This window comes from Ammodytes marinus, assembly GCF_949987685.1.
Source record: "Ammodytes marinus genome assembly, chromosome: 6".
NCBI lineage: Eukaryota > Metazoa > Chordata > Actinopteri > Uranoscopiformes > Ammodytidae > Ammodytes > Ammodytes marinus.
The window spans coordinates 10,292,952-10,309,387 of NC_137235.1; the positions used below are offsets into that span (position 1 = coordinate 10,292,952).

Consider the following 16,436-nt stretch of genomic DNA (forward strand, 5'->3'; position numbering starts at 1 on the left):
CACAGAGATGCTTGTGAACAAATAGCCTATCACAATATTCCAGAAAGCACCAATAGACAAAAGAGAGAAAAGAGACAATAAAAACACCAATCCCTTAACCAACTCCTCGAGTCTCCTTGAACACAACACTGGGTCCCTAAATCAATGAACATCTAGCTTTAAAAATGAATGAGACATTTTCTACACAGGCTGCCACATAATTTAAACAAAGATTCAAGAAATGATGGAAGATTGCTAAATGAATAGAGGTAGTAACTGTCACATTTGTTTATAATAAATTAAGTCAAAAAAAAAATGTATATAGCATTTGTGCAAATGTGTGTAGCCTTTGCTCTGCAGACGTTTATCTTTAACATCTCTGAATAAATCATCATTCCGGCGGTGGATATTTTTTGCAGGTGCAAAATACCTCGGGGGCGCGCACGAATAGCGCGCTCCGGATTCACACACGGATCCTCCCACTTCCCCGGCTTGTTTAAGTGCTCGCCTCTTTCGCTTCAATGAGCGCTATTGTTGAAAAGGCAGTGCGCCCCTGAACGCTGGAGGACCTGCGTCTCCAACTCTGACCGACTGAGCGAACGCGCTGCAGTGATTCACCTTTTAGGTTCGCGTAGACGCTAAACACCTTGCTGCGTTACAACGAGACATTTCTGAACTGTGGTGGGCTTTGCAAAGAGGGACTTTCCCCCGACAAAGTGGATAAAACGTTAGGCTGCCAGAGCGCATTCTCGCGGATTTTGGATTACTGTTCCAAGGTAAGCTCCCACTGCTCTTTCCCCATTCCAATGTTGTTCTGGATTTTCTAAACTCGCAGTGAGATGAAGTTAATTTCTTAGCACGATTCGAATGATTGGAACGTATTTTAACTCCGTATGCTGCTGCTCAGTTGACATTATGGCGATGTTGTACTACCTTTCATATTTGAGAAACCCTCCCCGTCTCAAGTAGTTCAGATGCTGCTGTGTTATCGATTCAAACCACAGAGTTAATCGCTGCTTTTTCTGTGAATTTTGACGCTCCGAGAGGCTGTCCGATGATAATTGATCCAGCCTCGTCTTCTTCTTTTGGTCCCTTTATAACTCAGCCTGGCTGCCACACATGTGTATGCTTTCGTTTCAATCTGTTGCCACTGGTGACTTAAGTCAGCGTCTCCTCGCATTCCTCTCCCCGGGCGCACGGGTCACTATGTCGGGTCAGGATCTACTGGGCCAGACGCGACTCTACAGTCAGAGGGAGGCACGGCCAGGAGAGACACTGAAGAGGAGTGTTTCCTGCGCACACATGTGGAAACAGGATAAGATCTTATCGCTGTCGCTGATTCACACCGTGATTGTGTCGAATGTATCGGATTAGACGTCTTTATCCCTCCCATCTCCCTCCTTCATGGTTTTCCTCACTGTTGGCTGTTTGTTTTCACCTCACTGTAATCGGTAGGCTATGATTGATTGGTTGATCCCAGTATGGCATACAGACTTTCTGTGAGCTTAGTTACTTTTTTTGGTTTTGCATGTAGTGTCCCCACCGCATGTTGTGGTCCATTATAGTCTATGCAATTTGCACATAAATGTTCTCAGGTGTTTTATTTATTTATTAGATGTTATCTATTGTCTGGTAAAGATAATGGCGACCTTCATTTTCCTAAACCTGACCAATTCAATCAAATCATTGACCAGGCGATTCACATACATTATACTAGCATCTTCTTCTATTCTAATTTAGGTCTGTACTTCATATAAACGTGCACTTGTAATACATGAGCAGTGTGTTGTGTTCACTTGGGTCAAATAAAGAAATATTGGTTAGTGAGCATGCAGGATCACAAACGCAGTGTGTGGTGCACGAGTATGGGAAAAGCAAAGAAAGATGTAGACAGTGGGCCGGATTGAAGTACATACAGGAGAGGGAGAGCAAAGCAAACATTCCTGACTCTGTGTCTCAGCAATTTAATTAAGGTTTTTGTGAGATGCTGCAGCGAGCACCTCGAGGTGAAGGCTTAACCCTCTGCCTCCCCCTGTTTCCAGCTTGGACTAATCCCAAGGGTCAGCTAATAAGTGTTGGGGTCATGCCACCATGACAACTAAATAGGGACGAACTCATAGGAAATCTCCACAATCAAGGAGTTAATAACCCCATGAAGGAAGCTAAGAGGTACAAGGTGAAGAGGATGCTGTTGTGGAGTGTGTGTGTGTGTGTGTGTCTCTCTCTCTCTCTCTAGATGAGAGTACAGTTGTTATCAGCTACATGAACTTAAAGCTCCTCCTTTTAGTGGGGTTTAAGTATGCCCTGTGGTGCTCTGATGACACACACACACACACACACACACACACACACACACACACACACACACACACACACACACACACACACACACACACACACACACACACACACACACACACACACACACACACACACACACACACACACACACACTTTCTGAAACATGTTGCTATTTCTACTATATACTGTGCAGATGTGACACTCACCCCTGAAGAGAGCCTCCTTTCCAGCCTCACCCTTCTGCTCCTTATAGTTCGGGTTTCTGTTGGAGCTTTTTTCCATCCTGGCTTTTCTGCCTGAGTATCTCACTCACTCAAATCCTCCTCATACCCAACCCCATCTCCACACTGAACATTTATATAAAACAATTGGTATGGTTAAATTTTGAATTTCTTATTTAAAAAACAAAAAGGAGTAGGGACACATTATTACTTCCTGCATTTGCATGATCATCTGTTGCAGAATCTGCCAATAGGAATGTGATTCATAAGGATACGCTACCCAGGCCTTGACTTAAATCTTCTTTCTTTATTCAACCTTTCTTTATCTAAGTTTGAAGTTTTAGCAAGCTGCTCAAATTTGGATATAAGAACAGCAACGTGATTGTTTCTTCAGTTGATTTGTGATTATTGTGAGGGTGGGATCGAAGGAGCAGTGTTTAGTCTTCTCTTATTTCACTCTACTTTACATCATATTCAGCATTGTTTTTTTAGTCTGTTGTTGTTTGTTTGGCGGCTTTCTTGGGAAGTTGAGGCATGTAGAAGAGGGCAGCAAAATGCTGCACTTTCAGGAATTATGCAAAAAGAAAAGAAAAAAGCATAGGCAGGTTGAATACATTTTTTTTAAAGCCACTATGTGAAAAACTTTTCCGCAGTTAGGTTTGGAAACATTGGCTTTTAATTTTTGGTCTTTCATAGTTTGTTCGCACAAAATGAAATAATGCACTTAAAAAAAAAACAGGTGGAAGAAATCCTCATGGCCGTCGTGCAGATGCATAGGTGGGGCGGCCCGGCTGCTTGTCAGCTCATTTGGGAGCGTTTAAGGAAGCGGGGACCACGCAGATGGAGCGGACGCCCAGCATCAAGCCTCTGACTGCTGATAAATCATTCTGCTCAGTTTAGTCATCGTGCTGCTCGGGGCTGCTTTCCCTCTCATGAACAGCTCTGCAGCCATACTGAAACCATTTACAGTACAAGATGTTTGTTTTATTATGTATGTTGATGAGGGTTTGTTTCCTAGGTTGCTCCATTTTTCGCTGGAGGATTTGGCAGAAGCATTTCTCGGAATTACTAGTGCTTAATGAGCCTTGATGTGTGATCCCAAAATGACATATTTAATTTACCGTTAATATGCAGTTACATAAAACAGGCAAAAAAAAACTATAAGTTATCAACTTATCCGTATGCTCCACTAGTTGTTGTTAAATGGTTGGATTTATATATACTTATTGCCTTAATATTTGTCAAATGCTATAGTTTGTTTTTTGGTAACAGATGCTCCTCTCTTTTCAGCCTACCATTCAAACCATGCCTAATGCAATTAAAGATACGATACAATAAAATAATTCTCTATTAATCCACAGTGGGTTAGCACACAGCAGCATAGCGGAAAGTGCAAACACAAGGAGAACCAAGAACTCTAAAAGGAGCTTGCAGAGTTTTATTCAAATTATGACAGTTGGGATGTTGCTAAATTTGTTTTTGGTTTTCCGCAACATTAAAATACTTAGATTACATCGTTACATGGTTCTTGGGCACCAGAGGAATTCTAAACTCAAACCTACAACAGGCTGAGACCTAACAAAGCTCGCCGGAGGGGAACTTCTACTTTCCTAGAACTCGAACCCGTGCCTCCACCCCCAGGGAGGGTTTAGGGGTTGCTACTCCTTTACTAACCCATGAAGCGTGTCTCTAAGTACCTCCCCCCCTCATCCTCACTGTGTGTTGTATAAACACAGTGGTTCAGTAGGAAGGTAAAGAGCGTGACACATATAGACTCCTTGTAACATTCCTAGACAGTACCAGGAGGAACCAGATCTGAAAGATGCCTCCAACGGCAGGTCTGTGGTCAGATTGCCCAATGCACAGATGCCAGGCTGAGATTTTGAAGAACGACTAACCTTTTTTGAGGAGCAGTTTCACCCGTCAGTTCATACTTCTTAATGAAGTGTTGAAAGAAGTACACATCTTAAGCAGCATCTATATTAAGACCAGTAATGCTATATGTACAATTTGCTGTTGAGTGAAAACATAGTCTTTAGTTAGTAGGTGCTGAATGCATGGCAAGCAATCAGATGCAAAGCACTCATGCGATGCAAAATATAGGCCAACCTTCAAAACAGTATTAGAATACATGCCAAAATAAATAAAACTTTTGGACAATTACTTTATATTTCTCAAAATGCTGGAAGGCTAAAACACGATTGAAATCTTTAATTGCTATGCACAGTTGTTCATGAATAATATAAACCTGCACCAAATGCATGTCTGTCATTGTATATCAAAAAGTAAACGGGTTATGCCATTCAGCTATCAGTACCAGACGCTTCAACTGAGCAGTGAAGTCCCAGAAAAAAAGTCTGAAAAAGTATCAGCTGTGTTATAGCTTGGTCCACAGCGCAAAACATAGTAGTTTCGCAACAACTGCCCAATTGTGAGATGTGTACGTTTTTCACAATGTCATTTTACATGTCAGGCAAAAACAAAAGCTTAAATAATTAAATTAATTAAACATAGGCCCTAGCGCCACGGCCTGTTTTCGACAAAGTCCCACATGCAGGCAAAAATGAATGCTTTCTGAATGCTTTCTGTATTTAATTTGACATGTTGATGGGCTTATCGGACCTCATTTCTTATTTCATTAATTTGGAAACATTATCTTCTCGCTGTGTCGAAGATCGTAAAATCACATTTAAATTAAAACTTTTTCTCGAATAAAACAGAAGATTGAAAATGAATCAATAAAAATAAATAAAAAATTGTTAGCCAAGTATTAAACTTTTTTTTGTTGTTGTTCTGTGTGTGAACCCAGAGAAGCGGGTGTATAAACAGAATGCTTTTATATTCAGACACATCATCTGCTTGAAGTCTTTAGGATTACACATCCCTCTGCCTCCTCAATCCTCCAACAGAAACCATACCTGAGGGGAGGTGTGTGTGTGTGAGTGGGTGTGGTAGATTAGGGGAACCCCACCTTCAAGCCCCCTTTTTCCCCTCAGGGCACACAGTCTGGTTGCCCACACTCTCACACTCAGTCTTTCATCCCCAACAGCCCTCTCCCCCCCCCCCACACACACACTGGAAATAGACAATGGCCTGGGGGGCTGAAGGGCCTCACAAAGCACTTCAAAGGCCCAAGGTCTGGATATACGGTGTCCTGAACAACTCAAGGTGCAACAGGTGAAGAGAGAAGCCGTTTGACGAACCCAAGTAACCCAGTGTTGGTTACCATGGACGTGTGCGCTGTAGTTCAGGCTCGTGTGTAGCGCAAACTATCTGTCAGGCAAGTGAAAGATTACTGAGATTTAGGAGAATGTGTTTTGTGCGTCTGTGATCAGGTGCCTTTTACTCTCCTTTTGTTGTGCAGTTGACATGCAAACACTGCCTTTGTGCATAAACAAGTCTTTGTTTGTCAGTCTTGAAATTGTAGTTTTGTAGTCAGAAGATAAATTAAAAGCAATTGATTGATAGAGATGCTTAGTAAAACCAATTAATCAAAAGATGTCTAGGTTTTCAGTTTTGAGCTAAATTTGTTGGAAAAGTGAACTTCTTTTAGACCTATGGTCATAATGGTAATTTTGTTGCTCTGTACTTGTGACATGTGCAATGACAATAACGTTTTCATTCATTCATATAACTGTTCAAAAGCCTTAAATGAAACGTTCCAACATGCAGTTAGGACCTGTGTCATATTAAAATGCAGTCAATAAAATGCTGTGAAACTGTTCAATGTCGCATAGACACTTGTAAAAGATTATTTTTCAACCAAATGTACTCCCAATATACTCTATGCACCTACACGTTAAACATCTTTTGACTTTCCAAACATTTATTGCTTACTAGGAATATTAAGTGTGATTGGAAAATATTGTTTAAATGTATTATAGAGAGAGATCTTGATTGGTTGTTACTATAAAAAAAACTGGATAGGCTGGATAAAAGTTGTGGGAGTGAACATAGAAAACAAGTCAAATGTATTAGACCGAGTGTAACTATGGGAAGAATGCGGAAAGAGCTAGTACTGAGGAGAAACATTAGTTGTATATGAGATGTCTCTGGGCGAGGTGGCCCTGCTGGTTAAATAATTGCATTTGCTTTCACATTTTACACAGGTGTTGATAAAATGTATTTAGTTGTAAAATGTTTATTTGGATATGTAACTGCTGGTGTGACCGGGCCTTTGTGATAATGTAAAGATACATTTTTATAAAATATGATATTTCCTCTTTCATTCTGCAGTTATGTAATCAAGCGTGGCCTGACTGGTTGGTTAAAGCTATTTTTACATATAATTATTAGTATTTAAAAAACAATCCATTCTCAGTTTTGTTTCATTGATATCAGATAATTTTTTAAATATTGCGATACTGGTGTATTTTGATTGGTACTACTTGGATGAGTAGCAATGAAAGATGTATACAATTATTGAAATAATAGACCCAGGAAACTGAGGCTTCCGAGTGAGCATCACCACAGGCATGGGTGGTGAGTGCCTAATTTGAGGATTCCTCTCTTTCAAATGTCAGAGGCTGAATTTAAAATAGATTATAGATGCTTGGTGAAACAAGAAGTGTAATTGAACCCAATTGAATATAATGATTCAGGTCATACGATAAATATAGGGACAATAGTATTTCAACAATTTTGTTGGTATGCCAGCTGAATCACAGCTTTACCTGCAGGCGTGGCACCACGCTGACAAATTAAACCCGGGAAAATTGTGGCTGGCTTGACTTGTTTGGCCCCAAGACACATAGTGTTTGTGCAAAGATGAACAGGAATTACACGCCAGTGTTAGCAAGTATAGCCTCAAGTGTATTTGCAGTTACAAAAGTAGCTTGCTGATTGGGTGCCTGTATGCCCAGTCTTGCCGTATGCAGTTCTGTTGTAATACGATTTAACTGACAGTCCCTTACAGTCTTAGCTAGACTGCTGCTGAAAAGATCAGACATACACACTCACCAATCAACACTCATGTCCTCACACACACACACACACACACACACACACACACACACACACACACACTTGGAGGCGTAGCTGCAGCTAGCAGGAGATTTAGAGGTCAGAAGTCAAAGGGGGCACCAGTCAACCCATGGGCCGCGACAAGAAACTGACAAAGCAGAAGAAACATAGACAAAGAGAGGGGGACAGTCAGAGTGAGTGTTGAATCAGAGTCAGATTTTTCATAATTCAGATTACAATAAATCTGCCCTACTGAGTGAGCGCCATGCACACAAGTGCGCATTTTCTGTGGTTCACCATTTATTCCTATGGCCCAAAACTGTGATGGTGTTTGGACCACCTCAGAGAGACAAACAGATCAAACCAGCGTGTTCAGGCTTGTGAAAGCTTTTGACTGTTACACACTTGTTTATCATGGTAAGATCAGGTTAAGGTCAAAACTCAAAAGTCGGCTTTGATTTGAATGTCAGAGATTTTCTCAGGCTTTTCGAAATTCTGAAAGTACATGTCTTAAGATCAGTTGCAATAAAGGAGTGCCAACATCATTATTATTAATGTAGGTAGTGCTTTATCAATAGAATAACATGTACAGTAAATATAACACAGTTGAAATCTGTCTCCACTGTTTCAACAATGAACCCACTGTTGGGCACACATAAAAGAAAACTCAATAAATCAAGAGGAAAAAGATCAAAGGGGCAGGCTAAATGATCCATATTATACAAAGTATCCCAGCAAAATTGCTATGGAAGTGACAGACTTTCTGTAAATGAAACGCCTTTGTCTGGCGCTTTAGTGAAGAAAGGGAAAAGGCAAAACAAAGCACGCATTTTATAGTGTGGGGGTGACGAACTGTAAAACAGAAACTCCAATATTTAAATACGCATAAAGCTAAAATAAATTATAACAAGCAACATCTACAACACAAAACATAAAACGATTGAGAATGTTCAGTGTGAAAACCTCAAGGTCAGTACAAACAGCTTTTAATGTGGTCATGATCTTAGCATTAGAGTAAATGGTTGAAATGGAAAGCAACACTGATGGACACAGTGTTTTATTGTTTGACAAAAACAACCTTCTGTATGAGTTAGTTCTGTTTCAGATGAAGCATCAGCACATTGCTTTGCACTTTACTTGGCACTTTACACATCCTCCGTCCCCTGAACCCAGTGCGGCGAGATGTGGGCGAGCCTGTGGTACTTTTAATTTGGACATGTTGTTCACAGATGAGAAGTGAATGCCACTTCAAAGAGATGGCAAGCAGATCAAAAGTGAGGCGGCAGCTTTTATTTCATGCTGGCGGTGAGAAGAGTGAACACTGGAAGAGTGTGCTGTATGTGTTGGGAGTACACAGACAACATGCAGACACGTTCAAAATAAAGCAAAGCAAATGTCATAAAGTTAAAGCACAGATCCAGGCAGGTATAAACAGAGACATTTGCATAATCCGGTGCCCTCTACTGAATTCATACATTGTTAAGCTGGTTTGCTTATCCTGTGAATAATAGTCTTAAATTATTACATCCATTTCACAACAAACTTTTGCTCAGTACCTCAAACATATCTTACAGGGCCAATCGTTGCACGTGTGTTTGAATGCATCAATTCCTCATTCAAAAAGAACACTTTCAGTAATTAGAGTGTGCAAATTAGTAACAAGATGATTAGATATCAAACAGTTGTACTCTGCCACTTTAACTTTAAGTTTTAGAGAGGAGACAGTGTTTATTTCTTTGTCTGCTAGGCGTAATCGATCCAGTGCGTTAGTGATGGCCGCTAGCTAAAAACCAAGTCGCCACATAAACACAGACAGACCAATACAAGTCCAAGACAAGCATCCATCAGGTCAGTCAGCTGCAAAAAATGCTGCTCGGTTCTTCTGAAAGGGGCCAACACACACCAGACTGTTATTCAAATTGGAACAGATGGGACATATTAGACAAAACTGATGTTGCGAAGATTGATGGAGCAATTTCACAGAGTCATGGCAGAAAATGGGCCCAATATATCTGTGTTAGGTGTGATTGGCTTTTTAAAAACGTATGGCCTCTACAAAACTACCCCTGCTCATTAAGAATTTTGACTGCTGCCATTATTCAAAGGGATTGTGAAAGGTTGAAAGGTTTTTTTTTTGTGTGTGTGTGCACAACACGTGTGAAGCATTACAAACACACAGAGTTTGTTGTACATCCTATAGTTTGCCAATTGCTAACGGTAAGATTTCCAAATGCACAATTAACTTTGTGTTGTTTTATATGGATTTCCATTCTGTAAATGCGTCTCTAGCTCTTGAGGGTGAGTCACACCTTGGCTAGGACAGAGAATGCTTTTTAAATGTGCAGTCTGACAGCCAAAGGGTAACAACACATCGGGACAGCTGAGTAAGCAAACAACAGCCGACATGAAGTAAACAGTTCTCTCAGATAGTTCCCTGCAGTTGAAATAAGCATTAGTTTGTGTTTTGTATTACTGGCAGTGTGAAGAACAGCCGAGAGACCAGTTCCTTGTTTTAACCATCTCTGTGGCTCACGATGCTTTTGCACAATGTGATTTTGATAAATGTATACTCTTACCAAACCCCTTGAAGAAGCAACACTGCCATATGCAGAGTTTAAATGAAGTGGAAACCACATGACCTCTAGCCACAGGAACTCATGCAGGCTCACTGTGAAATTCACTTTTATGTGCTGTACAGAATGCAATGCATATGTAGTCCTGAAACAATAGGACATGGTGGACCAAATGTTCGCTCAATTTGTGAACAGTAAAAAAAAAAGAGGAACATTATGTTAAAATAAATTTGGATTACCAGCTGTGACCTAGAAGAAAATGGAGGTTTGACATTACGGGATCTCTCTCTCTCTCTCTCTCTCTCTCTCTCTATTTTGTTAACTGTATTTGAATGAACCACAAACAATTCAAAAATATTTCCGAAAAAGTAATCTTACAGCCTGAACAGTAAAGTGTTAAAAACAATCATTATTTACTAAACTATCAGTGCAAAATCAAATGAGGTCATATCTGACTGGGGGAGTCTGTGTGTGTATGCACACTGCATCCATCCACACAAGCACATCATTCTCTCCTCATTTCCCTCTCTAAACTTCCTTACAAGCCCCTGGGCTTTTTTCAGAGTTGTGTGTCAGTGCTGGGTCTGCGGTGGAGCGTGCTGTCGCCATTCCTTCGCATTTCTCTTGGTCAGAGTCCAGTTACAGGACATGCAGTGAGTCATGCAGAATTCTTGCAGAAACTTAAAAGGATATGCTTGCATTTAAAGAGAAGAGAAGCTGCATCACTTATTGAGAAGAAAATTACCTATGGATTCTAATTTGTTACAGCTGTTTCATACTTTGGTTGAATTTATGTTTTATATGATCTGCTAGCTAGGTTTTAACCAAGCTAGCCACTATACGAGCTCCCCTCTCACGTGGACCTAATGTGTATGTTTACTATATTAATTACTCTGTTGTACTTCCTATAAGAACAAATCTTGATATTTCACGGAAATTACTTCTTCCTGACGTGTAGCACAATGTAGCTACTTTAACAGCTAATCTATATGTTTCCTAATCACTGTACCTACTTATTTTACAGTATTGTTCTAGCTCTTGTGAAAGGAATCTAATTTTTGCCTAACACTGTCATTGAATTTGTTGTCCAATTTTGCATTCACCGTTTTACAATTGCCCCCAACTAAAATTGGCTGTCTACAGCCTTTATTTAGAGTGTGTTTAGAAAGACTGCAAGGCTATGCATCGATGCGCAAAGCGAGGGTAGACGATTTGGTGTCCACAATGCGTGGGGTCCACCCAATAGTCCAACATCCAACAATTATGTCCTTCTGTTCTTTGATAAACCCAAATTTGACTTAAAGTTCAAAAATAATAATAATAAAAACAAACTGTCCCACCCCAAACAAAAACAAACAGAGGGAGCAAGACAGAGTGTCAACGCGACATTTGACCCTATGCAACTGAATCACTTGTGGGGTAATTCGAGCTGCTTTTCCTGCATCAGCACAGTTGCAATCTTACACAGGACATTAGGCTCACAATCACTTTGAATGAGATGTCAAATTTTTAAGGTGAATGCTCACAAGTTGGGTGCTTGTTACTGCTCATAGTGTGGCGAGTGCAAACTGAGAAAGAGCCTGGTTTCTGTTTTAATTATTGGTCTGGTGAGGAGATAAGCAGTGTGTGTGTGTAATGTCAACAGATATCTGAACCCATGCTGCTTTGTGAGTTCACATATATCATAAACTGTGCTTTTAGCTTTTTTCCCCTTATGTTTGCGATGGTTTTAAAAAGTTACTAACAGTTTAGCAAAGGTAGGAAGTGCAACTTTACATACAGTATTTGCTTGCAGTGTATAAAACTGATTTTCTGGCAGTGACATGCTCCTAAAATAGCACAGGATGAACTTTGTCCAATTTAAAATTAGCTCCATGTTTTCCTTCTCAGACATGACATGTTTATCAGCCGAGTCGCCCTCCCATAACTCATTTTACGTGTGTCTGTAGCCACTTTCACACTGTGAAAATAATGTCGAGGATCAGGTCTGGTCTTGTAAACTTGACTTAGCAGACGTCCAGGCATGGGTTTGAACAGCAGCGCAAAGAGTAAAAAAATCTGATGTTCTGTTCCTGTGTAAAATGCAGCCATTGTTTCTGGGTCATGAACTAGCCGAGGTCACTGGCTTATCCGAGCCAAACAAACACACACACAGTTAAGATTGCACTAATTGATTCCCCTTCACGCAGAGACAAGAACGCGTGTGTGTGTGTGTGTGTGTGTGTGTGTGTGTGTGTGTGTGTGTGTGTGTGTGTGTGTGTGTGTGTGTGTGTGTGTGTGTGTGTGTGTGTGTGTGTGTGTGTGTGTGTGTGTGTGTGTGTGTGTGTGTGTGTGTGTGTGTGTGTGTGTGTGTGTGTGTGTGTGTGTGTGTGTGTGTGTGTGTGTGTGTGTGTGTGTGTGTGTGTGTGTGTGTTTACTTTAAAGGATATGTCAGGAGTTTAAGTAAATAGATAAGTGACAAAGTAAACATCCCACACACAACTTTGCACATCGGGATACATTGCCATGCAAACACATTAACAGTTTGTGCTTCATATAAATAAATCGCTCTTAAGGTGAACCCATTTGCCAATTATAATCAAATTATAGGTATGTGTTTGCCAACTGGCAGTTCTTGAAGAAGGCTCTCAGCAGTAAATCTGTCCACACTTCCTGACCGAACACTGGGTTAATGAGGTGATCCAGCAGCAGGGGACTGTTGGTATAGGTGTGTGTGTGTGTGTGTGTGTGGTTTAACTGGTTTGTATTGTTAATTAAGAGATAATAGTTGCAAATAATGTATGAATAAAGCCCTTAAATAATTCAAAGCAATATGGTGACTATTTTGCATTCTTGAAGTAACCCCACTGAAAGTAAGATGAGTGCAGTATACTTTATTTTGTTATGTCAGTATTTTGGTCTTTGGCATTATTGTTCTAAAGAGATCATTCAGAATTAGAAACAGTGTAATTTTTGTTGAAGTGCAGATAAGCTGCAATGCTACAGAATCTGTCTGGACTTGTACAAACTGGAGAGAAGGCGTGTATGATCCGTACTTGTACCCCCAGAGTCCAGCCCAACCTGTACCCTGCCAGGGGCCACACTTTTCTGCCTGACAGCTGGGTTTAACAAGCATGAAGGGGCCCCTATCTAATGAGAGTCCCGCAGGTGATCATCAGTCACTAATCAGCCCTGGAGGTGGGAGGACGGATGGTGGATGGTGGATGGTGGATGGACAAACGGAGGAAGTAGAAAAGGGAATGAAAAGCATTTGAATGAAGTGAAAGAGAGTTTGGCTTTTAGACTGCAACGTGCAACAACGATGCATGAAGAAACTAAAGAACAGGAAAGTTAATTGCATGGCAAACAAGGGCAAAAAAAACCTCAGTGAACGGCCTTTTCTGAAAAACATTTCCTGCTTCTGTGGCTTCTGCCGGAATCTCAGCTTTAGGCTATATGCCGTTTCCAGATGTAAACAGCTCATTAGTATCAGCAACAAGTGATGGCAGGGCAGGAACCAACAGATCCAAGAGGGAGGAGGTGTTCAGTTTCCTTATTGTAGCTTCAAGACTTTAATTCTAGAAAAGAATCCGCTCAAACTGATGCATTGTAAATGTATGTGTGATCATTGTGATTCTTAAAAACACATTGTGTGAAGACGTCTTTTGTCTATACATGTCAGAATTTGTGTAAGTCTCTGTTCTCTACTGTAGATACTTTTAAAATGTCACTGAGAAGACGGTTAAGGAACTGGGGGATTTGTAAAGCTGGTCAGGAGGATAAAAAACTAATTTGTACCAACAGTAAGAAGGTAAGGACAAGAACGGTGTCGACATGTTTGACAGTGTTGTTTCCATAGTTGCCCGCTGGCACACCTAAGTGAAGGTGAGCACACAGGTGACATGTTTATTTTCAACTGTTGACAGACATGGGCTCACAGCCAATGGAATGTGAAGACACACACGCACAACCTTTTACATGCTTGACTCTTTTGTAGTCGTTGCATTGGTTGTTACCACAAAAAGCCTAACTCCGCTCGTGACACCTCTGCGATGGCATTCATGCTTTACCTAGGTGGAAAAACCGGTGTCACCAAAAGACATCCTGCATCAGGGTGCGCACAAATAAATATCAAACTATGTTGGTGTATTCCTCTTCTAGTGCAAATGAGTTGGATGTACGTTTCCACTCTCTATTCTCCTCTCTCATACACTCTACTGGCTCTATGCGACAATTAAAAGTTAGGCGACTTTTTTGTACAGTATGTACAACAGCATGCATTTATTAAAAACAATTCTGATTTGAATAGAAAAAAGTCTGTACTAATGTAATGCTTCCGATTAATTAATAATATAGTAAAACAAACAACTGTGTAAATTAACTTATCCAGTATTACATAGTGAGAGCTCCCCACTGATAGAGGAAAAGTTGCATCACTGCTTTGTTAAATGTGAGTGTGGGAAACTTGTATTAAATGCCCCCAGTTTTTTAGTAGTGCTGTAGGGGAATGTTTGGATAAGCGGGTACTACTTGTATCCTGTGTAGCAACACTTCAAACACGTCACATGTATGCTACAACTGTTTGGCTGAAAGTTGACATTAGCAGTTAAATTAATTAATGTGGCAACAAAGGAGGATATTAAGAAGACAACCAAAAGTATGTGTTGGAAAGGGAGGTTTCAAACCACGAGAATAATTTTACGAGGTGTGCATGCAACATGGTTACTAGTCGTAAAACTTTAAACAAAACAATCTTTCAGTCAAAAACATTTTAATTGGATATATATGCAATAGCAAATGTTATACGTGTTGAAAAAGGCTCTGTACCCCTGGGAATTTTAAATGTATACATTGACATTTTTAGGCAAATCAGTTAAACATATGAAATCAACAAAAAGCTTTGCACACAAGGCAGCAAATTAAATTGACTGGAATAAATCAGCAGAGTAACAGCGGGAAGTGTTAGTTAAAGATTAGTTACATAACCTTCTGATGGCAAAGCATGAATAAAAAGGTTGATGCAAATCAACTAGGTGAGTGTTAGTCTAATGCTTAAATGTAACGTACCTTCATTAGAAATCCCCTTAATCTACACAATTACTGTTGCAGTTGTTTCGCCCCTCCAACACCAATTTACCCTCAGGGTACTCTGAAGGAACAGAGATTAAAGGACCCATATTATGCTAAATGCACTTTTTAAATGTGTTCTAACATATCCATGGGTCCACGGTGTGCCTAGAGACTGCCAAAATATAAAAAAAAATAACTATCTCTCCTTTTCTCACTCTCCTCCTTTCTGAAACCCCCACCCCTCCCCCTCAATATACTCCAGTCAGAATTCTCCCCGTTTCTGACGTCAAAAACTGGAAAGCCAGAAGCTTCTACTGTGCAGCCCACACCCCTATTTCTTATTGGTCCACGGCCCCGAGATCCTCTCAAAAAATATTCCTTCATCCCCGTGTTGTTTGCTTGTTGCTAAGCGACAAGATGCCTGTAGTACAGAAAAGCATGGTGAATGTTGCATAATCCACTCATTTATCTTAACCACGGCAGTCTATGCCTCGTTTTTAATAACACAACGGATAGGAAGCTACTTGTGGGTTTTTTCAAACAGTGAAACTGAAAGAAATGTTTTTATTGGTATTTTTGCCTGACTGGTGTATAGCTATTAGCTTTGGGACAAGCATTCAGCTTTTGGTCATACAAACATATTTCTATCCCCCACACCAGTCTGGAAATGCCTCGTTTTTAACAGGACAAAGGATTGGAAGTTAATAGTGTAGAAGTCAACTTTGAAGATCATTTTTTCACCGATTTTAGTGGTATTTTTAGCCGGTAGCTCCCGAGCTAGCTTCGCAGTAGCCACCATCTTTTGCAGCATTGTTATTGTGAACATGCCGTTTCCATTAGCTTGGAAACGGCAAGTCAGTGCATCTGTATTCCATAGTCTTTCATGTAGACAAGGATAGGTCATGTCAAACTGTTCAAAGTGCGTTACTAGCACTAGACTTGGTTCTTCTCATGGGTAGGCTAACTGCGCTAACAGGCCCAGCAAATACGTCATCATTGTTTACAAACAGACAGAGGGCGAGGCGTATCTGGCTTCGCTTCCGGACAGGGGGCGGGGGCAGCTCAAAGATTGTATATTTACGAGGGGAGCTGCAGCTCTTTTTAAAAAATAGGCCATTGTGAGATTAGCTGAACATCAGCATAGTACAATAAATTATCTGAAAGTTTTTTTCAGCAAACAATTAAAGAAAAACTTATTAGGGACCACTAAGACCATATAATATGGTGTATAATAGAACCGAAAAGTGTATAATATGGGAGCTTTAAGTGATATAAGTGAAACACCACAAATGCTTGGTTGTGTTCGATAGACTTTTATAACAGTGAACACATTCGTAATTAATAACCTTAA

The 16,436-nt window shown here is 40.4% G+C and overlaps 1 protein-coding gene across 1 annotated transcript in view; it reads left to right on the forward strand.

The window, feature by feature from the left end:
- Positions 1-527: 527 nt before the first annotated feature.
- The window catches only part of LOC307251605 (vasorin-like), a 29,166-nt gene continuing 13,257 nt past the window's right edge, over positions 528-16,436 (forward strand). Inside the window, exon 1 of the mRNA XM_080028980.1 lies at positions 528-755. The gene's annotated coding sequence lies outside the window, so the exon portion shown is untranslated. The remainder of the gene's footprint in view (positions 756-16,436) is intronic.